Here is a 16,295-nt window from a genome sequence, read left to right on the forward strand (position 1 = left end):
CCCTTCGGGTTTTTTCTTCCTCTGAAGACAGGAACCACCAGTGAGACTCTCGAGTTAGCGATGACTGGTTCTTCAGCCCCAGGCCTCCTGGCAGTGACTGTGGAACTGGGGAGAGGTTGTCACAAGGAGCAACTGTTTCTGCTGGTTCAGAGCCTCTGTGCCATGCTGTGTGAACAGAGGGTGTGATCGCCAATAAGGCTGTAGACACACATGCCCAGTTACTGCACTTTCAAGTAAATGGACTGGCTTCCGACTTCTAGCTCTGCAAGAAAGGAGTTTAGAAGTCACCACCCATCTGTACAATAAGTAAAAAAGCTGAACACATTGAAAAACAACAAATGTTCTTGGGCCCTGGGGAAGGACGAAAGACAGGGGAAGCCACTGCCCCAGGACTGGAAAGACGGCACAGCATACCTGAGAGGAGTCCCCGGAGCAGAAACCACGGCAGGAATCCGTGCTGGAGGAGGAAACCAGACACTAATTCATCAGTTGCTGGAGGCTCAGTGTGGACAGCTCTGAGATAAAAAAATCAGGGTCCCCAGCCACAGGAGACTTCCCTCAATATTTTGAGATTTACCTTCAGGAACTCGAGGAGAGTCGAGCAGTAAACCTTCCAGGAAAATCCTTTCCTACTGTCGGTGGCGTGGTGAGGAGAAAAAGCAACCACTTTAAATACCCTAGAGCACGCTGTTCTTCTTGACCAGGTGTACCTGCAGGTGAAACTGGTTAACCAGAGCCTCTGATTATAAAATTTCCTCAGTAGAAAAGAAGTTTAAAACATATACAATAAATGACAAAACTAAAGGGGAAAAAAAAAGAGAAAGAAAATATTCTGAGGACACAGATCAGAGAAGTACAAACTGCTAATAAACATTAAGACATAAATGCTTAATATGACTAGTATTGGAAGAAATATAAATTATAACTCCAATAGCAGGCTCCTTTTTAAACCATTATGTTAGCTAACACATTTTAAAGAAGTTTAGTTATTTTATAAATGTACATAATTTATTAGCCCACACCTAAATGGTAAACAATTTGCTTTTTAAAAAATTTTCTTCTACTTTTCCTATCAACTCCCTGAGATATTTCTATAACTGGAAACTCTGAAAGAAACAATAGGCTCATGTGATATGCCAACTTGCCTTCCAGAATGCCAGCCTGAATACTGCTCGCTCTCAGGGCTGGCATTACGCACACTACACAGTTTCCTGGCCAAACAGAGTCTTGGGGGACAGGAAAGTGGGGAGGCTGAAATTTGGGTTATGCTTTGCTTGCTAAGCCCTGATAAAAATCTGGGTCCTTTCTCATCTTTGTTACTTTTGTTCATAGCAACACACTAAGACAGTCCATCTTCTCCAAGGTCACTACATAGCAGAAAGAGCTGGTAGAGTTGCTTCATTGAATGTGAACACTTGGTTCTTATTGACACAACTGCTTCTTATTCTCTTAATATAGTGAATCATGTCAATAGCAGAAGCCAGTATGAAGTTTTTTGCATTCAATTTTATATTTTTCTTTAATATAACCAGTTGTCTCAACATCATACATTGAATAATGTATTATTTATAGAAAACTGACTTACCATACTGAATTTTACCCATATATGATTTGATTGAATACTGTCATTATGATATTGAATTATCTATTAATTAAAATCTCACATCATTTTTTTTTCTTTTTAAAAATGGCCTTAAGCATTTTCGTGCATTAGTTTTAACAATAAATTCTCAAGCAGTTCAGTTGGAAAATTTTTTTAAATATGTTTTCATTGATTTCAGAGAGAGGAAGGGAGAGGGAGAGAGAGATAGAAACATCAATGATGAGAGAGAAACATCAATATGCTGCTTCCTGAAAAGGATCAAGCCTGAAACCCCGGGCATGTGTGCTGACTGGTAATTGAACCCTGATCTGGTTCATGGGTCAATGCTCAACCACAGAGCCACACTGGCTGGGCCAATTGGAATTTTTATTACAATTGTATTGTTCTTATACTTATACTTAATTTTTGTGCAGGGCAAGCTAGTAAATATTTTGACTTTGTGGATCCTACAGTCTCTGTCAAAGCTCCTGAACCCCAGTGTTGGTGCACCAAAGGAGCCAGGTGAGGAAGATTGACCGTGAATCCATCAGGGTACCTGGAAAGGGAAGCCAGATTTGAGGGGCAAGAGAGGCTTATATGGGAAGAGGAATTCAATTGTTAACCAGTTTGAAAACATTCAAGTTGGATGTAACTGCAATCCATGTGCATATGGAACTATAGGCCGGGGTCTGGCTCAGGGCTTCGGGTTGAAATACGAGTGTGTACTAATCAGCGACTGAAGCCATGAGTTGGATACATTTCATTGGGCACCAAATGTGGAAAAGAAAAGGTCAAAGAAACCAGGATAATCCTTGTACTAGGCATTCAGTTAGGATAATCAACTAGAAGAGCAATTTTTAACCTTTTCATTTCATTGCACACATAAACTAATTGCCAAAACTCTAGCACACTAAAAGATATATTTTTTGCTCATCTGACAAAAAATAGGTATAATTTTGATTCATTTCCAATGGACAACTATTGTTATGTTGGTTGTTGTTGTTGTTGTTTTTTTATAATCTAAGGGAAAAGAGATCAGTGCTCCTGACTAAATAGTCGGGTATTGCATGTTTTAAACATTCGTGTGGCACATAAATGTGCGCACCGTGGCACACACAGTTGAAAATTGCTGAGCTAGAAGCTTGCCAGAGTAAAGCATCTATAAGAAAGAACCAGGGAAGGGCAGTGTCTGAGATGTGGAGAAAGAAGAGAGTTTCAAGAATGAATGGGTGGTCAAGAGAGGTCAGAGGAAATGAAGACTGGGGACAGTCATGGAGATGGCCCATAAGGGGGGCATTGTTCTAAGGATGTCAAGCTGAGCCTTTAGGCAAACTCTTCTGCTTTACATGAAGGATAACTAAGAAATTAGAAACAGTACAAAAAGATCTGCAGAAACATTGCTAAGTAGTAAGTATAAATCTTTTGCTAAATTTATTTTTGTAATTTGTGGAAGAGATATCAACACCACCTACAGTTAGCATGTGCTATAAGCTTTTTTTCAAGACTTCTTGGTAACTTTGGAAAAGGAATTTTATTGGGAAACAGTTCTACTTATATTTTTATATAGAGGTGAACAAGGAAGCTTGCAAGTAAGGTACAATGTGAAGAAAAGCCTTTTTTTTTAATACAAAAAAATATTTTTCATTACCTTATCTGAATTCTGAGTCAAAGAGACAATGATAGAGACTTCTAGCTTTTCATGTGTACTTACTGATTAAAGTTAACTAATATTAATGCAGAGTGTGCTCTGTAGCCAAGCCTTACAATTTTTTCCTTTTCATTTCTCAACCAAGGACTGAAGGCTACTGTTCTGAAATAGATGGCCCAAACTGGCTGATGGTAAAGAATTTAGAATTAATATTTCAGAATTCTATTTTCAGTGTGCCCTCCCTAACCACTGTCATCTCCCATGGACAGCAGACTTTCTTCCCAGGCACTCTCTTTGTCCTTATACTGGAAGGCTTAGAGATGGATTTGCCTAAAGGATGATGGATAGATTAGACAGCATCTCAAGGACCTTTGCTTACAGCTTTCTGATTTCATTATATTTGGGAGGACATCTGCATTTGTTTGCTGGGGCTGCGGTAACAAAATACCACAGGCTGGGTGGCTTACACAACAGGAATTTATTCCTCATAATCTGGAAGCCAGAAGTCCAAAATAAAGGTGTCCACAGGTTCGGTTTCTTCAGAGGCCTCCAGCCTTCCTTGTAGATGGCAGCCTTCTAGCTGTGTCTTCACATCGTCTTTCCTCTGTGTGAGTGTGCACTTGTGTATGTGTATGTTCTAATCTTCTCTTCTCATGTTGGGCTATGAGCTCATATTGGATTATGTTCATATTGGATAGGGCTCAAAATATCATCTCATTTTGCCATAATCACCTCTGCAAAGGCCCTGGATCCAAATACAGTTTCATTCTGAGGTATACATATGAATTTTAGGAGGGGACACAATTCAGCTCATAATATTGCACGTTATGGCTTGAAATGGCAGCTAATTTTGCAGGCAGATTTAGCTCGCACCGCTACACTGCAGGCTCCATAGCTCTGCTCCACCTTGCTGCTTCATGTACTACCCTTTGGATTTGAATGATTCAACAGAGTTATTCACAGTTTGATTTATGTGCTTCATAAATGTATATATTTCTGTGGAGGTATTTTAAACTAAGTTATAAACATTATAACACTCACTTCTAAATATCTGATTATCTCTAAAATACAATTACTTTCCTATTGAATTTATTTGTGATTTTATGAAATACTTATTCTCAAACATGAATTCAATTTTGATATTTTCCTTAAGCACTTATTTTTGCTCTCCCCTTTTTAATCAAGTGTGCATAATAATATCCTCTAGGTTGGTATTTCATCAACATTTTATAATAAATCATTTTGTGGTTGAGTAACATCAGAAAATGCTGATTAGGTTAATCTCAAGGATGTGGTTATGCATCATTATTCATCATTTTAGTGATACTACATTGATGTTAGTCACCCAGGTAAAGTTTATTGATGCTATAGTTTTGTGATTTCTGTCCATGTGACACCAAAACTAATCATGCCTCAAGGATAGTAAGTTTTAAATATTATTTTTAACAACATTTTTTAGCTCTTTTAGTTTGAGCCCTTCCCTACTTTATTCCTTGGAGATACCCTCCCCCCCACACCACCTTTTTTTTTTTCTGGGCTGTGGTCATGTTTCCCCAGAAAATGTATTTTCTTTATCCTTAATACCTGGTAAGAACTAACTTAAGTGTTCAGATAAATGAGTCCACCCCTACCCTTCTTTCTATCTTTATTCATAGCCAGTTCTGCATAATAGAACCATTGTGTAGTTAGCTTGCATGTACACTCCCAGCCCAGAATCCTGCAAGGATATTCACTGTCTTCTTCCTCAAACTACATGAAACTAGAACTCCCCATTATCATATCTCTTTATCAGCATTACAAATTAAAATCCTACTGGTCTGTATTTGTCATTTTTTATACATAAGGCTCTATTTTTTAGCCTAGTGCTCTTTGAGTTTAGTCAAATATATTTGACAACTTTCAAGCAAGTGCCTGCCATCAAAGCCTTCACATATGACACTCACCCTAACCAGAATGCCCTCCCAATTTCTTTTGAGAAACACTGTTATATTTTCTTTTTTTAAAATGCCTTTATTGATTAAGTTATTACATATGTGTCCTTATCCCCACATTGCCCCTCCCCATCCTCCCCCAATCATGCCCTCACCTCCCTGTTGTCTGTGTCCATTGGTTAGGCCTATATGCTTGCATATAAGTCCTTTGGTTGATCTCTCCCCCTTACCTCCACCCTCCCCTACCTTCCCTCTGAGGTTTGACGGTCTGATCAATGCTTTTCTTTTTCTTTCTTTTTTTTTTTTTTTTTTGCCGCTCTACCATTAAAGTTTTTTATTGATGATCTTTTCAAAATAGGCATTTGTGTTTTATAATCTGATTATATGTACTGTTTTGTATTACATTTTCATTTAGTTTTTTTTAAATTGTTTTATTGCTTAAAGTATTACAAAGAGTATTACATATGTCTCCTTTTTTTCCCGCCCTTAACAATCCCCCAGCCTCCCCTACCCCCTAGTGTCTTATGTCCATTGGTTATGCTTATATGCATGCATACAAGTCCTTCGGTTGATCTCCCCGCCCCCCCCCCCCCCGCCACCTGCCCCTCAACCCTCCCCAGCCTTCCTGCTGTAGTTTGACAGTCTGTTCGAGGCAGCTCTGCCTCTGTATCTATTTTTGTTCATAAGTTTATAATGGTCTTTATTATCCATGAGTGAGTGAGATTATGTGGTGTTTTCCCTTCATTGACTGGCTTATTTCACTTAGCATAATGCTCTCCAGTTCCATCCATGCCGTTGCAAATGGTAAGAGTTCCTTCTTTTTTACAGCAGCGTAGTATTCCATTGTGTAGATGTACCACAGTTTTCTGATCCATTCATCTACTGATGGGCACTTAGGCTGTTTCCAGATCTTAGCTATGGTGAATTGTGCTGCTATGAACATATATATAACAGATACAGTCCTTGGTTGCATAAATTTTAGAAGCTAAAAGGATGAGCATGTATAGCAATCATGCTGTCCACCTTAGGAGGGAACATTAAAAAAACTCATAGTGTTACTTTGAAAAAGGTAGGGCAGGTATAGGCAAATATAATTTTCTCTGAAAACTATATTCTGTAAGGAATCTGCATTGTAAGGAAATTGTATTAAGTGTACAATTTCATTTTTAGTAGGGACTCATTTAAAAATAAATGCCATAAGAAAATTAGACACAACATGTATTTTTTAAACAGAATATTTCTGCCATATAAAGAATCTGGGTAGATGATGTATAATATATAGTGAGATAGGAAAATTTTGTTGCCTGCAATGACACCAAGGAGATAAATGACAGTATTACCAATGAGCGTCTGTAGTGGTGGTGACCTGTGCCAATCCTCCCTTCAATCAATAAAAATGTGCTAGATTGAAGGGTTGTTTTTTTTCCCTCAGGGAAGCCTAAACAGTTACTTCACTAATGATCCCAATTTCGACCAGTGACCCAGAAATGAAACACTACATCTCACAAAACTCTCAGAGTGCACTATAAACAAGACTTACAAAATGTCATGTCCTTGAAAACATGAAATCTAACATGCTGGTATGTGTCCTATACTCAGAATTGGGTTCAGAAAGAAATTGTTTGCCGTAACCGGTTTGGCTCAGTGGATAGAGCGTCGGCCTGCAGACTCAAGGGTCCCGGGTTCGATTCCGGTCGAGGGCATGTACCTTGGTTATGCAGGAGGCAGCTGATCAATGTTTCTCTCTCATTGATGTTTTTAACTCTCTATCCCTCTTCCTTCCTCTCTGTAAAAAAATCAATAAAATATATTTAAAAAAAGAAAAGAAATTGTTTAATGGGCCACAGAAGGAGGCTAGGTCTATTATTAAAAAGAAACTCCCTTATAAGTAAAACAATAGAAAAATCTGAAATGTGAAGTTTCTGTGGTACAAGATCAACCATTCAATTCCTTTCATAACGTAGTGGTGCCATTTAAAGATTATTTATAGCTCTGAGGAGACTACATGGTTTTTGAAAGGTATTGATCTGGGAAATCTTAGAAAGTCCAGGTTTGTTCACATACAAAAAGTAATTTAGCACTAGCTGATTGCCTGATTTTAAAAATTTCAAATAATTATGATGACCCATTTCTTAAGAAAACAATTTTGCTTGACAATTTATATCTTGAAATGTACTGTTTTTTATTCTCATAGCCAAAGAGAAATACAAATTTCAACCTAACAAATATTCAATTTCATTATAGTATATATGAAAATGATGTTGATATTATTTATTCTTTATCATTTTTATGTTTTTGAGGAAGGTCTTTTATCATACATGATTTGCAAATATTTCATTGCATCCATGTTTTGCCTCCTCATTCTCTTAACAGTATTTTTTAAAGTCCAATTTGTCAGTTTTTTCTGTTATGGATTTTGCTTTTGATATTTTAATCTAAGTAATATTTGCTTAAACCAAAGTCACAAAGGGTTTAGTCTTATATTTTACTCTAGAAGTTTTATAATTTTTCATTTGCCATTTAGGTCTGTGGCACAGTTTGAGTTAAAGTTTAAACATGACGTGCTTCATATGCAGGTTCATTTTTTGCATGTGGATATCCAGTTGGTATTGCACCATTTGCTGAAAAACTTCACTGTATGCATTGAATTGCATTTGCACCTTCGCTGGCAAACAATGGATGATCTTTCTGTAGGTCTATTTCTGGATTCTCTATTTAGTTTCCTTATCTATATATCTATACTTGTGCCTATACCAGCTGTCAGCAAATTATTTCTATAAAAGGTCAAATAGTAAATATATTAGACATTTTTTCTTTTATTTAATTTTCGTGAATTTAACTTTAAATTTACATAACCACATGGGACCAGCATCTACCATATTGGACTGAGCAAGTGTAAAAGGAAGTATTTATATCAGTATTTGATAACTCAAGGGTACATACTGTAATCACTATACTAGGGGATTAAAAAAAGGAAAAATGTTTAATTACTAAGCTTATTAGATGTAAAGGTAGAATGATAAACATATTCATTTAATCTCAAAGAAATCAATTTTAAAAGAATAGAAATCAAATATTTAAACATAACTAAAGGAAAAGCATTTAAAGCTATACTATAGAAACACAAGCAAAGCTGATTTAACTATATCATTAAACATATAGGTTTTAATGTAAAAAACTTTACTATAGATGAAGAGGATTTTTACAGTGTTAAAAGTTTCAATCTGTGACAACATCATAACAATTTTACTTTTATATACCCTAAAATGTAAAAAGTAAAACTGGACAAAACTAAAATCAGAAACAGATCATTTGACAATCATATTGCAAGATTTTAACAAATATCTGTCAATAACAGATAATATATATGTTATAACATGTAATAATGTGATAAATATAATATTGTTTTATAGATACATATATATAATTATATTTAAAATATGAATATAATTTACAATAGCCAAACCCAGGAAAATGACATGTTTTTAAGGTTTTTTAAAAAGCAAATCTAAACTATCGTGTTAAAAAGAAGAAATTTTTTTAAGAAGAGAGGGGACAACGGCGGGCGAGCAGGAGAGTTGCAAGTCCCTGAGCGGGCTGCTGAGCGGCCTGGCCCAGAAAGATTTCCGCAGGCACCCGGGCATTACAGGCATTACGGAGGAGCTGCTGCGGAGCCAGCTCTACCTGGAGGTGCCACCCGAGGAGTTCCAGCCTTTTCTGGCGAAGATGAGGGGATTCTTAAGTCTGTTGCATCTGCAGACATGGATTTTAACCAGCTGGAAGCATTCTTGACTGCTCAAACCAAAAAGCAAGGAGGGATCACATCTGATCAAGCTGCTATCATTTCTAAATTCTGGAAGAATCATAAGACAAAGATCCGAGAGAGCCTGATGAACCAGAGCCGCTGGGACAGTGGGCTTCAGGGCCTAAGCTGGAGAGTTGATGGCAAATCACAGTCGAGGCACTCAGCTCAGATACACACCCCTGTTGCTATAATGGAGCTGGAAATAGGGAAACGTGGACAGGAATCTGAATTTCTGTGTTTGGAATTTGATGAGGCCAAGGTCAACCAAGTTCTGAAGAAGCTCTCAGAGGCAGAAGAAAGTATCAGCACACTGATGCAGCCAGCCTGGCTGAAAATGCACTTGTTGAAGCAAAGGTGTTCATGATCTGTTTTGTTTTCTTTAAATATCATTCACCCATTAGTATTAAATCCTCAAATTCAAATTTGCCTGCCTCTGCTTGCTGGGACTTATTTTTTCCATTTACTCTTATAGTTGTTCTACTGTAAAGGCTCTTATACTTCAGCATGTAGAGGTAGTTGTAACAGCATTTTTTTTTTTAAAGGAGGTGTCCAGAACCCTATCCCCAGAGACTTGGATTCAGGTTGGCTGGGGTCAACTTTAGAAACCCATAGAACCCTACTTGTTCCTGAGTAGGATTTTAGGAATATATACATGATAAATTATAAAAGAATTAGAAAACATTTTATACAAGCAAATACAAAGCTGACCAAATACTGTGTATCTTGAGCTGACACCTAGAGATTTGCTGACCCTTGACAGTAAAACCAGAGATGCTTCTGGAACTGACTCAGGTATTTGAGTTAGTTCTACCCAAATCTGGGGGATCTGGTTTGATCTGAGCTACTGAGAAACATGGGGTTTTTTAGAACCTAGAAATAAAATGATCTCATCACAAAGGGACTCCCTCACCTCAAGTCAGGACTGGGGGAAGAGAAAAATGTCACTGGAGGTGATGTGAGGTTCTTTACCTCAGAAAATTTTACTTGAGTCATCAAATAAAAACTCTTTCAGAAAATATCTGCAGCCCAGCTGATGTGGCTCAGTGCTTGAGCATCGGTCCATGTACCAAGAGGTCACTGGTTTGATTTCCAGTCAGGACACATGCCCAGGTTGTGGGCTGGTTCCCCAGTAGGAGGCGTGCAGGAGACACCCAATCAATGTTTCTCTCTCAGTGATGCTGCTTCTATCTCTTTCTCCCTCTCCATTCTCTCTCTAAAATCAATAAAAACATATTTTTTTAAAAAAAAAAAAAAAAGGAGAGAGGGTGGTTGGTTGAGGACAGAAAGTAGTCCTCTTATATACCAAAAATAAATGTGTAAGGTCTTGACCTGGGCAGTGAGTATATGGGCATTCTCTTTGAGGTAATTCATTGGGCTGTATATTTATGTTTGCCTACTTTCTTTCAGTCTGTGTTTTATTTCAGTATTTGATAAATCGTGATGAAAGGAGACTGGACTTAGGGTGGTAAACACACAATGCAATATACAGATGATGTATTATAGATTTCTAAACACACACACACACAAATTAAGAAGAACAAAACAAAACACATCTTCACTTCTATTCAAGATGGAGTAACAGAGGCCAAATTTACCCCATTGCCTGAAACAACAGCCAAAAAAATGGGCAAATATATGAAACAACAGTTTCAAAACCCTGAATGTCAGTCACTGAGGGATAGTTACCCCAGAGAGCTAGGAAACAAAGGAGGTGAGCCCTACAATTAGCCCCTCTTATGGTTTGAGAGAGTTTCTAGCTGGAGGAGCAAAGGGGGAATTCAAACAGAGCCTGGGAGACATCAACAAAAGTCCTGGAGACCAATGTAGCCCCAGTTCCCAGGACCAAGGCCCAGAAGCAGAAAGGCTGCATGGAGAGAGAAGCAGAGATCTGCAGGGCGTCCCCGTCCCCGGTGGGAGCTCAGCAGCGTTCTGAGGCACACCTGCAAATGAGGAAAACATCCAAATTTGGGGAAAGAACCATCTGAAAGGACCCCCCCGGGACAGTATGGAGCCATGGGAAAAGACACACCAGAGGATAGTTACTGAGTGACTCCTGTATGCCAGGTAAGCTGTCATGTATATCTTACCTTTACAATGACCTGTAAGATCAAATAAATAACACTCTCATTTTACAGAAAAGGAAGCTGGGGCTCCAGAAGGCAGGACATGCAGGGTTACACAGGTAGCAAATGTCAATGCCAGGACTCAAGATTAAGTCTTCTAACCTAAAAACACATGTCTTTTGTAGTTTTCTGTGCTCTCTCTCCTTACTTCATTGCCTGTGATCGACAAAATTCAGAGAGAATTAGCTTTTCTTGACTTACTTACTGGAGAGCTCCTCCCTCCCTTACCAAACAATTGCTTGAAACTTACGACACTTAAAACGTACTCCACAGATCTTATGAATGCTGCAGCTTTCCTTCATCCTTTAATTCAAGGTCAACCTTCTTTAGAAGAGGGTTACGGTTTTGGATTCATTGAAAAATGAATTGAGTACCTAGGGCACACCAGAACAAACTCTGTAAAAGCATTTACACAAGTTTTAAATATTTGTGTGTTTTTTTAATTTAAAATTTTTATTGTTTGAAGTATTATATATGTCCTCTTTTCCCCCCATTGACCTCTCCCCAGCCACTCCCACCCTGGGTTTTTGTTTTGTTTTGTTTTTTGTTTTAATGAATGTTTCCCCTACAAAACCTTTTCCATCTTCAAGAATGTAAGTGAAATCCAGGCGCCTTAATTATGTCATCCCTGAAGTCAGCATCAGATAACATCTCACAAGGTTTGGTGGAATGAATGAAGGAAGTCCCTATTTGAAGAATCGTGGAGCTGGGGCTAGTGTGGGCCGTCTCAAATTGAGCAATACCAACGAGGTGTCTGTCCTTAATCTGGATCACTGGAATCCTGAATCTAGATCCAAAATCTCACATTTTTGTTTGTGCAGTTTTCCTGGGGGAACCTAACAGCTTTCTACAGATTTCAGAAGGAGTTTGTAATCCAGTAAAGATAAGAAACTTTTACTCAATACTAGTAGTTCTCAAAGTATAGCCTCTGGGCCGCCACCACCACCAGCACCAGGGATCTTATAAAAGCTCCAAGCGCTTCAGCCTCCCCTAGACCTGCGGAGTCTGAGGCTAGGCTAGGGCCTTGTGATGCGTGTTTTCAGGAGCCCTCCAGGTTATTCTGATGCATGCTGAAGTTTGAGAACACTGCTCTAAGAGTCCCTTGGGTTTATCTCAGAGAGCCACTAGTTCTCATCTGGCAGACAAAGGCTTTCCCTCATCTTCGTAGAACCCCTTCCCCGCCCCCCCCCCCTTTTTTTTGGTCTTGTTCAAGCTCATCTTTAATATTCTACTTAATACAGGAAGCTTTCCAAGCCTGGGGGAATTAAATTTGGTTTCTCCCATCATCTGGAAAGAGCCACCTCCCCCACCTCCCACCCTATCTCAGCACAGGATATTCACATTGTTTCTTAAAAGAAAAATAAATAAATACAGAAAACCAGAATCAAAACTTCAAACCAACCATAAAAAGCACTGGGTGTGTGTTTGGACAATATGTGCATAAACATGTGGCATGTTTATCTTAGCGTTTTAGAGCTTAAACGTCTGGACTAAAGGGATTATAACATATATATATACTCATGGGCAACAGAAGAGCCAAATATATTTTTAAATGCTGGATAATAGTAAAAATGCACCCACTTTCTGATTCTGCCCTGTTATCTGCTATAGAATCACAGGTCTGAGTTTAGTTAGCATTAATGTACTTGCTTGCATTTAAACATGTTTATCAGAGGTTATGTCCCCATGGTGCTTTAGCCACTGCATAGAATATATAAAAGCCTCGACCTCTATTCCCATGGTCACTCCCCTGTGGAATTCTGTGCTTCTGGCTTGCCTTTCCCTGGGAAGAAAAACTAAAAACGTTCTTGGTACTGAGCCATGCTCCCATCTGGGATAAAGATTAGGAAAGAGGGAGGGAGCCTTTGTTCAGGTTATAAATGCCAGATGCTGCCACATTAATAGTCCTACACATCCCAATGGTGCTTATTTTAACATTTGGTTTTCAAACTCTCCTCTCTAAAGAATGTGCTGGTAACTGCCAAGAGTCACAGAAGAGGGACCCACTGCATTCATGAATACTTACTCCAAAATTGCCACTGATAGGATAAAGGGAAATCCCTAGACCGTATGGTGGTTTATCAGTTTTCACATAGCACAATGTTCCCCAGATTGGAGACTTCCATACTCCAGGGAATCATGAGAATTGTTGAAGAGGTCACCATGTCGGCTTTGAGCCAACAGAACATAAACCACCATCAGTGAAAGGCAGTTTAGCCTTAGAGTCACTATTGACTTATAGGAAACCACTCAGTGGTTATAAATAAAAGAGCTCTTTAACTATTTTCCTTGCAGACTCTGAGGAACAGCAAATGGGTCAAAGCTGATGTGCAGAAAAAAGTAGCAAAAAAAAAATGTGAGAGATAACAAATTAAAGAGAGAAAAGGACAGTCAAAACAGAGAATGTGAAAAGAGTAAGCAGGGAAGAGAGGGAAATAGTGCAACAGAACCAACTCAGTTTTTAATTATAGTAATAATTTTAGGCACAGCCTCCAACGGAGAAATAGTTATGAAGGATCTAACTAAAATCTATGAGATCAGCCCTGGCCAGTATGGTTCAGTTGGCTGAGTATCATCCCTTGCACTGCAGAGTTCCCCATTTTGATCCCCCGTTAGGGTACATGCCAGGATTGTGGGCTCCATCTCCAGTAGGGGGCGTGCAGCTAATCGATGGTTCTCTCTCGGTGTTTCTCTCCCTTCCTTTCTCTCTCTAAAATCAATAAAAACGTGTTTGTTTTTAAAAATCTATTAAATCAGTATTACTGATTTTTCATTTTGCCTTAAGCTCCAATATGGGTTGCCCAGCGCTATTACTGATCGTGTCTTGATTTAAAATTTTGTTCATTATGGATTGTAATTTTTAAAAATATTGTGTTAAAATATCATTTATCTTGATTACTGAGTTTTGGGGCATCCCTTAAATTTCACAGCCAACTTGAGTGTCTCACTTGCCTCACCCTAGTCCTGGCCCCATAGATCATACTGTTCCTCCAAATTTGGTTGGACACTATCAGAATAAGAGATGGAGAAACAGAGGTGCTTCTTCCAAAGAGAGAGTCTAATTAAGTGTCTGGGTTCAGCTCAACATAGATTTTAAGGCTGGAAGCTCTCTTGGGAAGCTATTATGGGGTTGGAGAAATGCTTGCACCTTGAGAAATTAAGATGTGAAGACTTATTCTGAATAAAATTTCTTCCCAGTGTTCACTTACATTGTCTTGCCAAAGCCATGCAAGCAATGTTCTTATGGTTACCTCTTGCTCTGTCACAGATATAAGGCTCCAAGGTGAAACCAAAGAATTGTCCTGCCAAGTCTGATGAGTAGGGCAAACCAGGAACACAGCAACTTCAAGGTTTAAGTTATGATCTGATCCTGATAAGCTGCTCCCTGGAGCAAGTGTAAGATGATTCAGGAAATACATGCTTCAACTATCAATCTGTCTATTCATGTGGGAAAGGATACATAGATCACAGTTTATACATATTATATCTGGATTTAGAGACTCCATCAGGAGACTACATAAAAGAATTTATTATTTTAAAATATATTTTTGTTTCAGAGATGTAGGGAGAGGGAGAGAAATATCAATGATGAGGGAGAATCATTGATCAGCTGCTTTCTGCACACCCCCTACTGGGGATCAACCCCACAGTCCGGGCATGTGTCCTGACCAGGATCAAACTGCGACTTCTGGTTCCTAGGTCAACACTCAACCACCGAGCTACACCAGCCAGGCCAGTAAATCATTTAAATGAAGAAAATCCTTATGGAATAAGACTAAAGTGGCTGACAAGAAAATCTGATGTTACCTTTCAAAGAAATGTACAATCTGTACTAATAAAAGGGTAATATGCTAATTAGACAGGATCGACTGGACATCTTCCTTACGTCTGACTTCCTTCCTGATAAAGCCACAGTGGTAGGGGCTGAGGCAGAGGCAGTCAGGGGCGATTAAGCCAGCAGGGGAGCAAGCAGTTAGGGGTGCGATCAGGCCAGCAGGGGGCAATCAGGCAGGCAGGCAAAGGCAATTAGGAGTGATCAGGCAGGCAGGCAGGCAGGCAGGCGAGTGGTTAGGAGCCAGCAGTCCCAGATTGTGAGAGGGATGTCCAACTGCCAGATTAGGCCCCATCCTGCTGCAGTCGGACATCCCCTGCAGGGTCTCAGATTGGAGAGGGTGCAGGCTGGGCTGAGGGACACCTCCCCCCACCCTCCCACCCCCTGCATGAATTTCATGCACCGGGCCTCTAGTTTCAAATAAAATTGCAAATGTGCATGATTCTAACAGTTGGTACATGTTAACATAATAGTTTTTATTATCTTGTTACCATTTGTTAAGGGAGAACAGACAAAGTACTAGGCATTTTATTTATGTAACTTTTAAAATATTCATAATAACCACAAGTAGGAAACTTTTCTAGTCCCATTTTCCATATGAGGAAACTGAAAGTTAGAAAAGTGACTTGCCCCCAGCCAAATCAAGCAGTTTATTAGTCATGGGTAAGGCCAGATATTTAACCTTAGTCTATCTAATACCACAATCACTGTGCTTTTCCTCTAAAAGAGACTACACGCCACATACTAAGTCTACTATGCCACCTCATGGACTGGAAACTAAAAACAGTTTTTACATCTTTAAGTGGTTGAAAGAAATCAAAATAAGAATGCTATTTTGACACGTGAAAATTACATGAAATTTACATTTCAGTGTCCATAAATAAAGTTTTATTGGAATCCAGTCATGCCTGTTCATTTTCTTTTTGTCTCTGTTGCATTTGCATTACAATGGCCGAGTTGAGTAGCTGATACAGAGACCTTACAGTGTACTATCTACTATTTACTATCAGGCCCTTTAAAATAACATTTGTAGACCCTCTCCTGTATACTTACCTTAATGTTCTGTCAATCAGCTCAAACGGCTTTCTTCTTAAAAAACAGTCTTCATGGAAGAGAAAAACTAAACAAGCACGTAGATGTGACTGCTGGTTTCTTGATAAGTCATGAATTTCTGTCAAACCCATGACTGATTATAGGAATCATATGAAGCCAAGAGAGCTCACACTTAAGTCACAGCAAAAGAATATTTTTCCAAGCTGTCTAATTCTATGAATAAAGAATAACAAAATTATGGCAAGGTAAACACCACCACACCACAATGCAAACAAAATGAAAAAGCTATTGCAAAATTCTCTCTTTAAACACCTAGTTTTA

General features: G+C 38.8%; 1 pseudogene; it reads left to right on the forward strand.

Annotated features, from left to right (window-relative positions):
• The first annotated feature begins 60 nt into the window (after positions 1-60).
• Positions 61-9,330, forward strand: LOC118657961 (annotated as a pseudogene).
• The last annotated feature ends 6,965 nt before the right edge of the window (positions 9,331-16,295 follow it).

The sequence above is a fragment of the Myotis myotis genome, unplaced genomic scaffold (assembly GCF_014108235.1).
Source record: "Myotis myotis isolate mMyoMyo1 unplaced genomic scaffold, mMyoMyo1.p scaffold_m19_p_6, whole genome shotgun sequence".
Taxonomy (NCBI): Eukaryota; Metazoa; Chordata; class Mammalia; order Chiroptera; family Vespertilionidae; genus Myotis; species Myotis myotis.